This window comes from Callithrix jacchus, chromosome 2 (assembly GCF_049354715.1).
Source record: "Callithrix jacchus isolate 240 chromosome 2, calJac240_pri, whole genome shotgun sequence".
Lineage (NCBI taxonomy): Eukaryota > Metazoa > Chordata > Mammalia > Primates > Cebidae > Callithrix > Callithrix jacchus.
Window position 1 is genome coordinate 162,552,291 of NC_133503.1, and position 17,059 is coordinate 162,569,349.

The 17,059-nt window shown below is 44.2% G+C and overlaps 2 long non-coding RNA genes across 2 annotated transcripts in view; one reads left to right on the forward strand and one right to left on the reverse strand.

Moving 5' to 3' along the window:
* The window catches only part of LOC144581463 (uncharacterized), a 49,251-nt gene that overhangs the window by 9,641 nt on the left and 22,551 nt on the right, over positions 1–17,059 (forward strand). The gene's annotated exons all lie outside the window — the stretch shown is intronic.
* LOC144581464 (uncharacterized) overlaps positions 677–17,059 on the reverse strand; it is a 29,201-nt gene continuing 12,818 nt past the window's right edge. Inside the window, exon 2 of the long non-coding RNA XR_013532325.1 lies at positions 677–16,428. This is a non-coding gene — a long non-coding RNA (uncharacterized LOC144581464). The remainder of the gene's footprint in view (positions 16,429–17,059) is intronic.

Below are 17,059 nucleotides of genomic sequence, written 5' to 3' on the forward strand. Positions count from 1 at the left end.
TGCACACTCTGGGCTCCTGCCACTCTTAGCAACATGGGAATAGAGGGAATTTCCTCAACTGAACAAGGAATATCTACAAAAACTTTTAGCTAAATTGTGTGTAACAATGACAGATTCAATGCTTTCCCCATGAAATCAGGAACAAGGCCAAGGTATTCGTTCACTCCAACCATTTCTATTCAACAAGGTACTGGAGTTGTTTGCCAGTGCAACAAAGTAAGAAAAGAAGTTAAAAAGCATATACATTGCAGGTGAAAAAATGAAATTATCCATACTTGCAGAACACGAGCCTATGTAGAAAATCTTAAAGAGTCTAGAAGCAAACTTCCAGAAATTATGAGTTTAGCAAGGCCTCAAGATAGAAGAGTGCAAAGTTCCAGGGCCTTGGAACAGGAGAATTTCCTGCAGGAAGTTCTCAGGTCTGCTGCCTGTTCACCGGATTTCCTGTAGACCCAGCCTGTAAGTCACTAGTCATGCATGATCTCTGGTCAATTCTCCTCTCTATTTTCTGCATAAGACACACTATTTTTGTATTTTTTGTTTGTCCGGCAACCAGCAAATCTAGGGGACCAAGGGTCCCCGTGATAGCACTGGCACCAGCAACCAGCCGCCCCCCAACCTCCCACCCCTGAGCCTCATCCTTACCCAACATCAGCAGGAACACAGGCAACAAGAATTTCACAGTTGTGTACAATTTTATTGAGAAGGGGAATGAAAAGGGCACAACATGATCTCAAGGCAAAACGTCTTCCATCACGTTTGAACGAACTTAGCTGTTACCTTAACATCAACCGTTAGAAGAGATGGTCCAATGGAAGGTCTTAGCGGAAATCTCAGGACTCAAGATTCCAATGGTAGGGGTGGACAGTCTTAGGGCGTCTGCCCCCAAGTGCTTGCAATCTGCAGCCAGCAGTCTTGGAACTTTGGTTGGTGGCTCCGAGGGTCAGCAGTAGGCAGACACTCTCAAAGATCTCCTCGGACAGACGTCTCTGGCTCCGGTAGTCTGACCACCGAGTGAAGGGCGAGTTGCCAGGGAGGTTACGAGGGCGGGCGTCTGTTGGGACCCTCTGCACACTCCCGCTCTCCCGAAGGCTCCTGCGGTTCTTCCTGGGTCGCGGGCGCCGGATCCAGACAGCTGACTCTGTGCCTCGTCTCAAGGTGCTCTGAGACTTGGGAAAGACTTCTTTTCACTGGCAGTTTCTGCAAAGAACGCAGGGCGCAGAAAGTAGGTCCCAGTGGAACTCTATGCCGTCCCAGGAGAACTCGAAATGGTAAGGACAGGAAGGGAGCATCCAGGACACCGAATGTACTGAGCTCAGGGCTGGAGACATCTGGCTCCGTCGCCTCCTTTGAGGAATCTCGGGCCTGCCAAACTGCAAGCGGAGACAGCAGCTCCATGGCGTACTTTCACCAGCAAACACCGGGTATCTAGGACTCAGAAGTCAACATCTGCGTTTTTATAATCCTCTGGTCTCGTGGGCAGTCCAAATCAGATTTCAGGAAGGTGTGTGGGAACCTTTTTCTTAGGAGCAAGTTACATCGGGACATAGAATTAATAAGATTAATAAGATTAACATGAAGTCCTATCATCTGAGATGAAATTACCTAGTTAAATAGTTTGCTTTAGGAATTGAAAAGAAAATAATACTACCTTTCTTGTGCAGAGAAAGCCCTTTTGGGGGACCCTGGTTAGAAAGTTCATTATTGCCCCCAAATGCATTGCTAGTACTGGAGCAGACTGGAGCCCTTTCTTCAATGCTTGTCAGATGCCTAAAGATTGGGATGTTACTGAAGAGCAGGCCAGGGTAGTTGCCCATTTTTTAAAATTAAAATCTTTTGGGGGGGTTATTTTATTATATTATTCTGTGTTCTGTTGACTTGATTTAATTTTAGATTCAGTGGGTACATGTGTAGGTTTGTGACAAGAATATATTGTGTGACTCCGAGGCTTCTATTGATCCCCTTGTCGCTCAGAGAGTGAACTAAGTCCCCAGGAGGAAGTTTTTCAGCCTCTACCACCTTAACTCCCTCCCTCCCTCCTTTTGGAGTCCCCATTGTCTATTGTTCCATCTTTATGTCCCTGTGCACCAGGTTGAGTTCCTACTTCTAAGTGAGAACATGAAATATTTGTTATGCATTAATTTGCTTAGGATAATGGCATCCTTATAGAATAGTTTGAAGTTGGGTAATGTGATGACGTGGGCTTCATTATTTATTTATTTGTTTATTTTTATTTTTTGCTTAGGATGCTTGACCTATTGTCCTTTTTTTTTTTTTTTTTCCTGAGACAGGGCTTTTCACTGTAGCTCAGGTGGGAATGCAGTGCCATGTGTAGGGCTAAGGGTCCCACAGGGTCGCGGGGTGTCCCTTATGCTGTGCTGAGGTGCAGGATCGGAGAAATAAAGAGACAGCACACAGAAGTACAAGGAAAACGCAGCTGGGCTCAGGGGCCACACCACCTATAAGTGGAGTTAGGCGAGGCCCCAAATGTCCAGAAGCATGTGTATTTATTGTGTATAGGTTAAGGGCGGGCAGTGAGTGAAGTCATCTTTAAGGATAGTGATAGGGTCATGAGCAATAAAACAAGGAGTCCACCCCCATTAGGTCACCTAGCCTAGGAGGTGGACAGTGCTCAGTAAGGGTTCATTCCCATTAGGTCATCAAGGCAAGGGCTATGTGCAGTAAGGGGTCCACCCCATTAGGTCACCGAGACATGGAGGTGGGCTGTGTGCAGTGTGCAACACCTCTATCTATGGGCAAGCTACTTCTAAGATTTGTAGGAGGGTGCTTTAAGTCACACAGTAATGACAGACTGTCAGAGTTTCCGCCACCTGCTGGAAGCTTCCAATGAGTTCTATAGGAAGATGCTTTTTGAGCAGCACAGTAACAAGAGCTGATTAAAGTTCACAGACACCAAGGTGCGATTACAGGTCTGAGGGCAGCCTTCCACAAGAACTGGAGCAAGGTCCTACAACTCCTTTATTAGGAGGAGTGGCTCTTGCCCCAAGCCTGCCATATAGCGGGTATCTTTACAATACTGAATGCTGCCACCTGGGCCATGGATTCTTGTCCTGGTATAACTGTTTTTCCCTTAAATCATGCTCTGCACTGTGTCTGCTTTAGGCATTCCTCCGATTGTAAGCTGCTTATTCCTTAATTCATGCTCTGTACTGTGTCTACTCTAGGCATTCCTCCGATTATGAACTAAGATATAGTTGTATATATATATGTATACACATACATATATATACATATATACATATATGTATGTGTATATATGTACATATATATGTACGTATATATATGTACATACATACATATACATATATATGTATGTGTATACATATATATATACATACATATATATACATACACATATGGAAATAACTGAGTGGTAAGATATTCTTTAGGCACTCATTCTAAGAACTAATATATGATTATATAGAGAGGATTATATAAAGGGAAATAACTAAGTAGTAACACTGTAAACTGAGATATTCTCCAAGCCCTAATTCTATAAACTAATATATGATTATATATAAAGGATTACATGAAAGGAAGTAACTGAGAAGTAATACTATAAACTGAGATATTCTTGAAGACTTCATTGTGCCAGGATTCTGCTTCGCTCTCCTTCTTCAGTACCTATATGGTGAGTTACTCACATCATGCTCTTGGCAACCTGGATCTCCAAGGCTCAACCTATCTTCCTCCCTTAATCTCCAGAGTAGCTGGGTGGTCCTCCTCCATCAGCCTGTAGAATAGCTGGGAAAACAAGTTTGTGCCACCGTGCCTGGCTAAATTTTTTTGCATTTTAGGTAAAGATGGGGTTTCACTGTGTTTCTAGATTGGTTGTTTCCTCAGCCTCCTGAGAGGCGGGGACTGCAAGCAGGAACCACCGCACCCAGCTAATTAAAATAAAAGCTTTTTTTTTTTTTGGTGAAATTGCATTTTGCTATGTTTCCTGGTTTGGTCTTGAACTTCTGGCCTTAAGTGATCCTCCTCTTTCGGCCTCTTTTTTTTTTCCTTTTTTTTTTTTTTTTTTTTTTAAAAAAGATAAGGTTTCACCATGACAGCCAGGCTGGTCTTGAACTCCTGACCTCAGGTGATCCACCCACCTCAGCCTCCCAAAGTGCTAGGATTGCAGGCATCAGCCGCCGCGCCCAGACCTCCTTCAGCCTCTCAAAGTGCTTGGATTATGGATGTCAGCCACCATGCCTAGCGCATAATAAAGTTGTTCTAGTCTTAGAAACTGCTCTTATGATGGTAACCCCACCTTCACATTCCTGATGGTAACTCCACCTTCCGTTTTTTTTTTTTTTTTTGACAATGTCTTGCTGTTTCTCAGGCTGGTGTGCAGAGGCATGATCCCAGCTCACTGCAACCTCTGCCTCCTGGGTTTAAATGATTCTACCACCTTAGCCTCCTGAGTAGCTGGGATTACAGGTGCATGCCACCATGCCCAGCTAATGTTTGTATCTGTAGTAGAGACAGCGTTTCACCATGTTGTCCAGGGTGGTCTCAAACTTGTGGCCTCAAATGATCCTCCCACCTTGGCCTCCCAAAGCTCTAGGATTACAGATGTGGGTCACTTCTGGCCCAGATTTTTTCCCCCACTTTGTTCATTGCATTATTCATATCAAAGTGGAAGCATCATGGATAATTCTATTCTTACTATACTGCCTAATGTAGCATCCTCATACTTACCTTTCCAACACACTTGTGTTAAGTTTCCTGATATAATTTTTTTTTTTTTGAGACAGTGGCTTGCTCTGTCACCAGGCTGAAGTGGAGTGGCATGATCTTGGCTCACTGCAACCTCTGTCCCCCGGGGTTTGAGCAATTCTCCTGCCTCTGTCTCCTGAGTAGCTGGAACTACAGGTGTGTGCCACTGTGCCCAAATAATGTTTGTATTTTCAGTTGAGACAGGGATTCACCATGTTGACCAGGATGATCTAAATCTCTTGACCTCGTGATCTGCCTGCCTTGGCCTCCCAAATTGCTGGGATTATAGGCACTTTGGGAGGCTGAGGCAGATGGATCACCTGAGGTAAGGAGTTTGAGACCAGCCTGGCCAACATGGGGAAACCCCATCTCTCTAAAAATACAAAAATTAGCCAGGTGTGGTGAGCACCTGTAGTCTCAGCTACTTGGGAGTCTGAGGCAGGATGATCGCTTGAACCCAGGAAGGCAGAGGTTGCAGTGAGCCGAGATCATGCCACTGCACTCCAGTTTGGGCAAGAGTGAGACTCTGTCTTAACAAAACAAAACCAAAAAAGCATTTATTGTATAAACACTGTCTTATTTATTTGTTGTTATATTTACTATTTTCAACTCATGAAGGTGTCACTTTATGGCCAAGTCCATTTCTGCTTGTTGATAATTTATCTCTGGAACCTCGATCCCTATGGAGCACAATATAGACACTGAACATTTGTTAATGAAGAGACAATAAATGTATTAAAAGGCTGGGTGTGGTGGCTCATTCCAGTAATCCTAGCACTTTGGGAGGCTGAGGTGGGAGGATTGCTTGAGCCCACAAGTTTGAGCTCAGTCTGGGTAACATAGGGAGACTCCACCTCTACAAAAAATTTAAAAATTAGCTGGGTGCACTATGCGCACCCGTTATCTGAGCTACTTGGGAGACTGAGGTAGGAGGATTGCTTGAGCCTAGGAGATTGAGGGTGAAGTGAACAGTGATCATGCCACCACTCTGCAGCCTGGGTGACAGAATGAGACCTTGCCTCAAAAAAAAAAAAGGAGTTCTCAGAGGTCTATAGCTGATTATAAACCAGCCTATGAAAGGATCAAAGTAAAACAGTAATTGTGGATGGTAAAAGTATTAGAATAGCAATGGTTAAAGATGCAAATGAAAAGGAACTTTGGTTATAGCTATTGGATACAACAATTTAATATAATGATCATAATTAGTTCTGATAACATATACTGACATTTCAGAATCACAGGAATCTCATACAATTTTATAATACATACTCACACATTTATGTAAATACAATCCAAAGAAAGTTAAACATCATTTCTTATTTATTTATTTGTTTATTTGAGACGAAGTTTCACCTGGGATCAGGCAATTCTCCTGCCTCAGCCTCCTATCTAGCTGGGATTACAGGCACACGCCACCATGCCCAGATAATTTTTTGTATTTTTAGTAGAGACGGTGTTTCACCATGTTGACCAGGATGGTCTTGATCTCTTGACCTCGTGATCCACCCGCCTCGGCCTCCCAAAGTGCGGGGATTACAGACTTGAGCCACCGCGCCTAGCCGATTATTTCATATTTAATAATGCATCTTATGTGATTTTATTATGCCAAGTAAGCCAAATGTGTCTCTTTGGATTTCAAGGGACTGTGTCAAAAAAATTAATGGAGTAAAGAAGACTGAATTTAGAATTGGATTTTGGAAAGTTTGTAAAATACTTAAAATAAGGTCAAGGTTTAAAACACTTGATATCACAAAATAGGATCACTGGTCATTGTAAAGTCAGTCATTCATTTAGTCAAAGTGGTAACTCAAAGATTTCAAAAACAAAAAAAACAAAACCTTTTACTCTTTGACATTTATTTTCCCAAACAATAAGACCCAACGAAGACAGCAAGAAGCCAATTAAATTTTTCTCAAATTTTATAGACAAATATATTAAATTTTAATAAACTTGCCCATAAACTATAATTTTATAAACCTTTCATAATGTTTAAAAAAAGAATGGGTAAATCCTCCAAGAAAACATTGTTAATCTGACACAGGGGCCCGCATGCTGGACTTGCATCAGTGTTCCTTTGATATTAATATTTAATTTATAGGCTGGCCATGGTGGCTCACGCCTATAATCTCAGTAATTTGGGAGGTGTAGGTGGGTGGATTCCTTGATCTCAGGAGTTTGAGACTAGTCTTGGCAATGTGATGAAACCCTGTCTCTACAAAAAATACAAAAATTAGACAGGCATGGTGGTACACCTGTAGTCTCAGCTACTCAGGAGGCTGAAGGGGCAGGGTTGCTTGGGTCTGAGAGGTGGAGGTTGCAGCGAGCCAGGACCATGTCACTGAATTCAAGCCCGGGTGACAGAGCTAGTCCCTGTCCAAACAAAACAAACCAAACACCAATTGTTTAATTTATAGAGAAATAGTAAACTAACTTTATCTCTTAAAGTGGGTCCTTACAAGCCCAAACACCCACTTCTGCAACAGCCCCTGGAATTAGAGGGGTTGAATAGTTTATTTTCTGAATCCATGTCTCATAAATGCAGGTTTTGATTTTCATCTTCTCTTAGGTCTGAAGATGAGGCTTTGGTTGCTGTTAATGTTTAAGATTTAGCAGGTGTTGGTGACCTTTTCCGACCCAGGAGTCAAAGCCCTGTAACTTGGTAGCACAAAAACTTTAAAACAAATGCAGAAAGTTACATGGATATAGTAACCTTAATTTCTTAAATCTCAGTTTTTCTAAGCAAATAAAAACCTAGGCCATGTGTGGTGGCTCACGTCTGTAATCCCAGTACTTTGGGAGGCCTAGGCGGGCAGATCACAAGGTCAGGAGTTCGAGACCAGCCTGGCCAACATAATGAAACTCCCATCTCTATTAAAAATACAAAAATTAGCCGGGTGTGGTGGCGGGCGCCTGTAATCCCAGCTACTCGGGAGGCTGAGGCAGGAGAATTGCTTGAACCTGGGAGGCAGAGGTTGCAGTAAGCTGAGATCATACCACTGCACTCTAGCCTGGGTGACAGAGCCAGACTATGTCTAGAAAAAATTTAAAAAAAGAGTATATCGATACTTCATGAAAATTTTATTGTTCTAACCAAGTTTTTTCTGTATTTTTGTATTTTTTTTTTTTTTTTTTTTTTGAGACGGAGTTTCGCTGTTGTTACCCAGACTGGAGTGTAATGGCATGATCTCGGCTCACCGCAACCTCCGCCTTCTGGGTTCAAGCAATTCTCCTGCCTCAGCCTCCCGAGTAGGTGGGACTACAGGCACACACCACCATGCCCAACTAATTTTTGTATTTTTAGTAGAGACGGGGTTTCAGCTTGTTGACCAGGATGGTCCTGATTTCTTGACCTCGTGATCCACCCTCCTCGGCCTCCCAAAGCGCTGGGATTATAGGCGTGAGCCACCACACCCGGCCTGTATTATTGTATTTTTATATCAAAATTCAATTATCAGGGAGACTATTATAATTTCCTTTTGTTTATAGCCAACTTAATTACATAGTTTTTTTAAAAAAACTTCTGTTTACAAACCTTATTACAACTTAAACCATTTATGATATGCTGGCACTTCCTGTTTTATTCAAAACATCCCTTTTTCTTATATAATCAGTCATTTTAATTTAGGACAAAAATTTACCATGTAGGATTCTTTCTCATATAAAATTATTTTCCTTTTAGCCTTTCTTACCAAAAATATCTTTATATATATAAAACTTTCTTTACATATCTTTTTTACTTGTTCCTTTACCTTTTTTTGGAAAATAACCTTTGAATTAGATAAAATTATTTTCCTTTTAATAATAACACTTTTTTGGAAAAATATTTTCCTACAATACTTTTTTAAAGTTGAAAATGATTCAGACATTTAATGGCTATCAATTAGTTAATATACTATAACTCTAAGAGGCTTTTTTTTTTTTGAGATGGGGTCTCTGTCTGTCCAGACTGGAGGACAGTGGAAGGATCTCAGCTCACTATAACCTCCGCCTCCTGAGTTGAAGAGATTTTCCTGTCTCAGCCTTCTAAGTAGCTGGGATTACAGACAGGGACCACCACCGGCTAATTTTTGTATTTTTAGTAGAGATAGAGTTTCACCACGTGGGCCAGGCTGGTCTCCAACTCCTGGCCTCAAGTGATCTTCTCCTGGCCTCCCAAAGTGTTGGTTGGTATTACTGGTGTGAGCCACCGTGCCTTGTACTAACTATAAGATTCCAAATTGCATAAGTTTACTTAGCATTTATTCCATTACATTTACCTAATTGATTTATTTACAAAAATAAGTTACATAGATTACTCATGAAAACTCTAATATTAGACAAAACATCATCATTTAAAGTCATGAAACCACCTTTGCAAAATTATAACAGTGAGAAAATTGTGATAGTGAAAGAGATCTGACATAACCAACTCCATCTTGCCTTTAACTTCCAAACTGCTCTCTATCACTATATATATAGACACAGGCCAACCTAACTTTGGGAGAAATTCACTTTATACTTTATATCATAATAGCCTTTTGTGGCCGGGCATGGTGGCTAACACTTGTAATCCTAGTACTTTGGGAGGCCGAGGGTGGTGGGTCACTTGAGGCCAGGAGTTCGAGACCAGCTTGGCCAACATGGTGAAACCCCGTCTCTATTTTAAAAATAAAAATAAATATAAATGTAAAAATATAATAGCCTTTCCCCAAACTAAATCATTTTAGATAGGGTTTCACCATGTTGGCCAGGCTGGTCTTGAACTACTAACCTCAGGTGATCCACCATCCTCGACCTCTCAAAGTGCTGAGATTACAGGTGTGAGCCATCACGCCTGGCCTAAACCATTTTCATTAAGCTAATGAAAGCCCACCAGATTAGGAGGATGAGAGGGGCCTGAATTCTGCTAAACTGTAGACATAAAGGATTATCAGCCATTATTTCAGTGGTCACAAAATTTGCAACTTCCCTACTTACTGGAACTTAAGATTGGCCCTTTGAGATGACTTTTCAGACTTCGGCATTTCTGATGACCAGATGGCCCCAACAGCATCAGACACTCCTCTGTGGTCCCCACTCAAGTAATCACGAAATCAGGCCAGGCACAGTGGGTGAGCCTGTAACCCCCCAGCATTTTGGGAGGTCGAGGGGGGCAGATCCCTTGAGGTAAGGAGTTCGAAACCAGCATGGCCAACATAGGGAAACCCCGTCTCTACTAAAAACACTAAAAAAATTAGCTGGGTGTGGGGCCACACGCCTGTGATCCCAGCTACTCAAGAGGCTGAGGCGGGCGAATTGCAGTGAGCCGAGATCGCACCACTGCACTCCAGTCTGGGCTGCAAAACAAGACTTCGTGTGACAGCTGTCCAATGGGTACTCTACTAGTACTGGACACAAAGGGAGGGCCCAGGCCCACAGTCTTCTGAATTCAACACAGGTGGAGGCAGGAGCTCTGGCACCACCTCTACGGAATCTCAATCCGGCTTCCCATAGCCAGGAAAATGTTGCTTCATCGCTTAAGCCTCAGAAGGAGAACCTAAGCCTTTGGTTTGCGCTGATTGACTAGAGGGGGCAGAGCCTTTAGCACTCCCATCAGCCTGGGTATTTATGCTCTCCGGAGCTCGTGGGCAGAGGGCACCCAGATATTACAAAACTCAGTAGTAACAAATGCTAGTAGGAAAATTAGTAGATAAATAAAAAACAATAAAATTTTAGAGAGCACATAGAACCAAAACAAATCGTGATTCCAACAGAAAAACTGCGAGAAAAGGGGCCGAAATGAAACGGACATTAAGCCAATTTTACAGAGAACGCGCGCTACAGAACGCAGGGATTAAAGAGCTCTTTAGCGACCAGGAACAATCTGTGTCCGGGAAATGAGCACTGCAGCCACAGGAAAACTGTCCGCTAGGCCTCTGCACTACTCTGGACCTCGCTAACAAGAATCTGGCGGCGCTGGGACTCAGCAAGCGCCGACACCCAGCGGCTAGCGGTGGTGTTACCAACCAATTATCTGTTTAGGAGCCATAAAGGTGCTGCTAGAAAGAAACTGCGGGCTCTTAGGAGGGGTGCTTCCACCCCGAAACATCCTGTCTGGAGGAATGAATCGACTCTGTTTAAATGTGTTGTGACCTGTTAATGCGTTTTAATCCGTTTAATGTGTTTAATCCGTTTAACGTATTTTAACATGATTTAATGCATCATCACAGGAAAAGAGCAGGCTAACGGCATTACTGAAGTACTAATTGGTACAGACGCTCGGTGCAATCACCCTTCTGCACAGTAAAACGGGGTTTAGGAAGTTCCTAGGAGATACTAGCGGTGCGAGGACCGGGAAAATGACGGCACCGAGAACTTATGGACTACACGTACGGGAAACGTTACGTTGGGCGCTAAGAACGGTGCAGCAACTGAGAAAACGCTGAGTGAGTTCTACTGGCAAAAGCGATGCTGCAAAACCGCCAGCTCCACACAGAAGCCTAGCCGCCAGACAGAATCCCAGATCTGACAGCAGCAAGGCTGAGACCGAGCTCGGCTCCCCAGCTCCTGAGAAAATTCAAGCCAAGGAGCACAAAGCTGTGACACTCAAAATTAGTAGAGAAAAATACATAATATTTAAATAAAAATAAAATTTAAAAACAAATTCTAAAATGCAAGTAAAAAGGCAAAGCAAACACACTGGTAGCTACTGGTAACATCGTTCTCAGAGCAAAAGACACAAAAAGAGAATTTAAAAATAAGCAAAAATTACAGAGAACCAGCCCTGCAAAGAAGAAATTACAAATGTTACTAAACGATGCAATTCTATGCTAGGATATCTCTGTCATATCTAAACCCGTACATGTTACACATAAGTCTACATTTCTCACGACAAAAACAAAACAAAACAACAACAAAAACCCAATAAAATCCCAGTTAATCCAATCACCGTTAAACCAATTTACGACTAAAATATCGTAATAGCTGGGTCCACAAGAGGAAAAAGTCGCGCTCGGCGGGACTTACTATTGCCAAATGGAGCTTCATAAACCAGAAATCGTTTTTGCTGGCATTTCCTGACTTCCATGGAAGTTTAAAAAACACCAATGTAGCGAAGACGGGACTTGATATTGCGAAGCCAGACTTGGTATAAGAGCTCCCAAGCACTGCTAAACTGGTCATCACTAAACCTAAATAAGTCGTATTCGCTGGTACACAGATTTCTACAGGAGTTCAACATCTGCTCAGCTAAATCAGGGCTTACTAATAGGAAACCGAAACTTGACACGATTTAGAAACTTGAGGCTTTGGGAGGCCAAGGCGGTGGATCATCTGAGGTCAGGAGTTTGAGGCCAGTCTGGCCAAAGTGGCGAAACCCCTTCTCTACTAAAAATACGAAGTCTGGTGTGGTGGTGGGCGCCTGTAATCCCACCTACTCAGGAGGCCGAGGCAGGAGAATTGCTTGAACTCAGGAGGCAGAGGTTGCAGTGAGCCGAGATCGAGCCACTGCACTCTAGCCTGGGCGAAAGATCGAAACTTTGTTTAAAAAAAAAGAAAAAAGAAAAAAGAAACTTGAGGAAGGGCTATCTCTGGGTTTGTTACGATTAAAAATCAGAGGCTACAGGAAACCCAGAGTTGCTGGGAAATGAGTCAGGGGGTAACTCATCCTTTTTGTGGCGAAACAGCGACCTCTTACGATCTAGAAATTAGAGCCAGGGCCAGATAGGTGTTTGTTCCAAGTGGGGACTTGCTTGGGCTGAGAAATCACATTTGGCTACTCCCTGACTTGGAAAGGGGGTAGAAATCTCAGTCACCTGGTGGGCGCGGTAGCTCCTGCTGTAATCCCAGCGCTTCCGGAGGCCAAGGCAGGCGGATTGTTTATGTCAGGAGTTCGAGACCAGCCTGGTCAATATTATGAAACAGCCTCTAGTAAATATGCAAAAATTAGCGGGGCGTGGTGGCGCGCGCCTGTGATCCCAGCTACTCAGGAGGCCAGGAGGCTGAGGAAGGAGAAGCAATACAAAACAAACAAACAAACAAACAAAAAACAAAACAAAACGAAAAGAAATCACAGGCACTCTGAAATCGAAACTTGTTAGAATAGACAAGCCGACGCCGGCGATTCCGCGGGGTCCTGAGACAGAGACGCCAGAGGCGCCGCTACAGGACGGGGCTCTGGAGGCCGAGCTGTTCTGCGGGTTCTGCGGCGTCGCTGGCTGCGCTGGGAAGAGACCGCGCCCCTGCAGCTCCCCGGTCATCGGCTCCGAGAGCGGCGGCCTCCCACCCCCAGCGCCGCCGCCGCCCCGGAACGCCAGGCCCAGCGCCCCTGGGGAAGCTCCCAATCCCTCAGATCGCGGACCTGAGCGCTATCACCCCGAGAAAATGGAGGCACCAAGCAACGAGCTGTGCGGCGACCAAGAGACCTCAGTTCTGCGAAACGTCGGTGCCTGGAGCTTGAGAGCGACGGGGTCGGCGGGGTTGTCAAGGTCAACATTCCTTGTGGCGCAACCAACGGTGCTGTCACCAAGAAACTGCGTACTCTGAGATAAAAGAAAGGTTCGGCCACCAAGAAACTCCGAGCAACATGTGCTGTGACAGCAAAACCGCCAGCTCCGCTCTGCTGGCGAGAAAGCCGCAACTAGAGGGCCTCGGATGGAGAATGGGACTCCCGGAGCAAGCAGGAAAACGTTTTGTTTGGCTCAGCTAGCGCCGCCGCAACAGGAAAATTGTCAGGCCAGTGCTGCTAAAGAAGTGAGTGTGAGAAACCGGTCAGTGGGAGGAGCGGCGACGCGCGCAGGACCCACTAGTGTGGGAATAGGGCGGCGCTAGGACCCGGCAGGCGCGGGCACAAGGCGAACGCCAGCTACACCGCGGAAGACTAAGGCGAGTTTTTGGTCGCCTTCAACCGTGCGGCGGGAGATCAATCCCCGCTCTGACAAACATGTGGAGCTGTCAGCCGCAAACCCTGCGTTCAGGGAAAGGACGTCGCTGCGACAGATCGACTGGCCGTTGGGTGCAACTGTCGCTGGTGGTCTAGTGACTAGAAAATAAAAACAAAAACTAAATAAAAAGCTGCTACTGGCATTACTCCCACACTCCCTCCTCAAGTCAGTGCCTTCAGGCTTAAGAAAACCTGTATTTTTCTTGGCTGAGCCATGATCCCTAGTTACCGAGGGCCCCAGCAACAAACTCAGTGCAATTCGCAGAGGGAAAGGTGCTGGAATAAGGACGGAGAATGGGACGGATTTGGCTTGTCCAGAACGAAAGCAAAACAAATGCAGGTCGCGAACAGCTTTACAATGCTGGAAGCTGCTCTTCCAATGGCCGTGGCTGGGTCCTTCCACACCATGCCTCTGTCCTAGGCCTCTGTACCCGTTCAGAGCCATCAGGGATTCTAGGCAAGCAGTCAACAACCGCATCTCTTCTAAACGTGGAAACTCTAGGTCCAAGATCTCCGTGAAGAATGAAAGGCACAGTGCCGCTCAACCCAGGCTTCAGGCCTGCCCCGGCTGTCCCTTCCCTTCCCTGCGGGATGGAACTCTGTGGGAATCGCTTCTTATTCTGATGGTTCACTCTCTCAGATATCCTTGATATTTGGGGATAGTCGTCCAGAAACAGCCAGGGGGAAAAATGGACTCCAACAAGACTCCAGCGTTGGACGTGGACTTGACAGTGAGACATCCACCTCCTCTCTAAGCCCAGGGAAAAGCTCTAATTGTGGTTCTCTGCACCATGATCTTTGAAATGCATCACTGATTTATTTTCTTTCTCCTGGGTAATGAAATGCAGGTGAACGTGTAAGTGCTTGAATCCTCCCTTTCCTCGCTTTTCAATAAGATTGAGGGAAGAGGAAACCGGTCTTGATGGGAGTCCATAGGAGGCTGCAGGCTGCTTCCCTACAGAGACTGCCATCAAGGTAGCTGCAGAATTTAGATTCTAATTCTACTGTGGTTGGAGGCAGGGTGGATTCCAGGGAGGTCAGAAAGTGGTCAAATACAATATTGTACTCCTTTGAAGGAGGTTATAGGAACTTTGCAGTATGACAATGGCTAGTATTTGGGTAGAATTGGAGCAGGCTGACAATGGCAGTTTTGTGTGGGTGGTAGGCTCTAAGATTCAAATTTCAGGGCAAATGGTGGAGCACATAAGAAAAAAGATGTAGAGCCTTTCCTATTTCCCTTCCCGGTGTGTCATCCAAAACACTGATAAACAATTAAGAAAGACTGATATTTTTGTCAATTTCATTAAGAAAATCTCATCAGATCAGGATAACTGTAATAGTCAATCTTGTTAGAATATTATTCACCAAATGAAAGTGACACAAAGCAGAAAAACGGGGTGGGCAGTAGGTGGGATGAAAGAAAATAAACATTATTATTTGCATAAGTGCCATAAGAATGCTTTCTTTTGCAACAGAACACCATTGGAGAAACTGGTTATTTTACCAAGGCTTTGACTAAAATGGTGTGCTTTTCTTTAAGGATTCAAACTTGACTTACAGAGCCAATAAAAGCCCCTTGGAAAAAGTGGCCTCAAACCTTGTCTACACAGTCCTTATACAGGCTTCCTGATCTGTGGTATGTAAAGAATGTAACTTTCTGACAGGCCCAAGTGAGCTTGGGACCTCAAGAGGAGGGGAATTTGCCCAACTCATGTGTATTTGATGGTAAAAAGCATGGCTGGGCTTTGTATCTGAGACTTTTTCTACGGAACAAAGCTCCATCAAAGTCATTTAAAAAGCCTGTGTGAAAAATAATTGTTCTTGCGGCACTTTATACAAATAATTAGGCCAAGTATAGTAAAGCAAATAGGTCCTACCATGATTTCTTTATAGTAAAAATGGGGAACTGGAGAGAGAAAACTTGTGTTTCAACAACTATAGTACACATTAGATTCTAGTCTTGCCTAATGTTATTTAATTTTTATTATTTTCTATAGTTTGGACTAAATTCTAAAATGTTTCCTGGCTAAAAGTCTCCAAAATAATGTTTTCAATTATTTTCTTCTTTCTTTTTCTTTCCCCTCCCCATTTTTCCTAATTTGAAATCACTGAAAAGTAAACTGTGCTTTCTTAAAGCCCTGCAAACTGAAGCTAGACAACTTAAAGTTCAGAAGAAAATAACAGCAACCTACATGCATACATAAACCATTCTCATACCTGCCTACTGATGTATGGACTTCATAGTAATATGGCTTATATTGATTTTCCAGAATTATCCCTTTTTGTTTGCTGCTGTTTTTCTCCTTTCTTCCCCCTATATTCGCTCCACAGGGTGTGACACTTCACATCCTGCTAAAAATGAGCTCTCCTAACAACATGGGTTCTACCCTTCTGGGAATAAACCATGCTAGCTATGAGAGATCAGATGAAACTGGAGACCACAGACTCACTTTTTGGTAAAATGCTTTATCTGAAAGATTTTAAAAAGCAAAGGGAGAAAACAGGAAAATAAATCCTGGGACCCCAACATCACTAAGCCAAAGGGAAAAGTCAAGCTGAGAACTGCTTAGCGCAAACTTGCCTTCCATTCTATTCCTAAAAAATATAGCTGTTAAGTTGAAAAAGCTACTTACCTCCCTCACAGGGAATTTTCTTCTAGACAAAGCACAGAAAGTGTAGGGCTAAGGGCCCCACAGGGTCGTGGGTATTCCTTATGCTGTGCTGAGGCGCAGGATACCAGAAATAAAGAGACAGGACACGGAAGTACAAGGAAAACGCAGCTGGGCTCATGGGGAGCACACCACCTATAAGCGGAGACAGGTGAGGCACTGAATGTCCAGAAGCATCTGTATTTATTGAGTATAGTTTGGGGGCAGGGTAGTTAGTGAAGTCATCTTTAAGGATAGTGATAGAGTCGTGAGTAATAAAACAAGGGGAACACCCCCATTAGGTCACCTAAGCTAGGAGGTGGACGGTGAGCCGCAAGGGGTCCACCCCTGTTAGGTCACCGAGGCATGGAGGTGGGCCGTGCACAGTGAAGATGGTGCAGTGTGCAATACCTCTATCTATGGGCACCCAAGTCCTAAGACGATCTATAGGAGGATGCTTAAGTCACACAGCCGTGACAGAGTTGTTAGGGTCTACCGCCACCTGCTGGCAGCTTCCAATGAATTCTATAGGAGGATGCTTTTCCAGCTAGCACAGTAGCAAGAGCTGATAAAGTTCACAGTCACCAAGGTGCGACTATCCAGAGGGGTTTTGAGCCCTCGGATGCTCAAGGGATTGCTGGTCTGAGGGCAGCCTTCCACAAGAACTGGAGCAAGGTCCCATAACTCCTTTATCAGGAGGAGTGGCTCTTGCCCCAAGCCTGCCATACAGCAGGTATCTTTACAATACTGAATGCTGCTGCCTGGGCCATGGATTCTTGTCCTGGTA